The sequence below is a fragment of the Necator americanus genome, chromosome III (genome assembly GCF_031761385.1).
Source record: "Necator americanus strain Aroian chromosome III, whole genome shotgun sequence".
NCBI lineage: Eukaryota > Metazoa > Nematoda > Chromadorea > Rhabditida > Ancylostomatidae > Necator > Necator americanus.
Window position 1 is genome coordinate 16,100,053 of NC_087373.1, and position 512 is coordinate 16,100,564.

Below are 512 nucleotides of genomic sequence, written 5' to 3' on the forward strand. Positions count from 1 at the left end.
CCAAGCGGAAAAAAAGACAGAATTTAATACGTATATATTTGTATAGATGCATATACATTTATAAACATTCATATATACATACATACACACATATCCAAACAAAACAAAACACACAGGCGCACGTCCATATGAGCAGGACACATTTCGGTAGAGTGGACACGATCAGAGAGAGAGAGAGAGAGAGAGAGAGAGAGAGAGAGAAGAAAGAAAGAAAGAAAGAAAGAAAGAAAGAAAGAAAGAAAGAAAGAAAGAAAGAAAGAAAGAAAGAAAGAAAGAATGAATGAATGAATGAATGAATGAATGAATGAATGAATGAATGAAAGAGAAAGAAAGAACCTTGGGAAGTCTGCAGAGAATTGGGTACGTTGAAGCGTTGTTCCGTATACCCGTCCTTGAAATCGTCCCACTGGTGCGCAAACATCAATTCCTTACATGGGGGACTCGTGAACTGCTTGTCCACTTTTGCACCTCCTATACGTGCAAATGCATATAAACGTTTACATGACTACTCT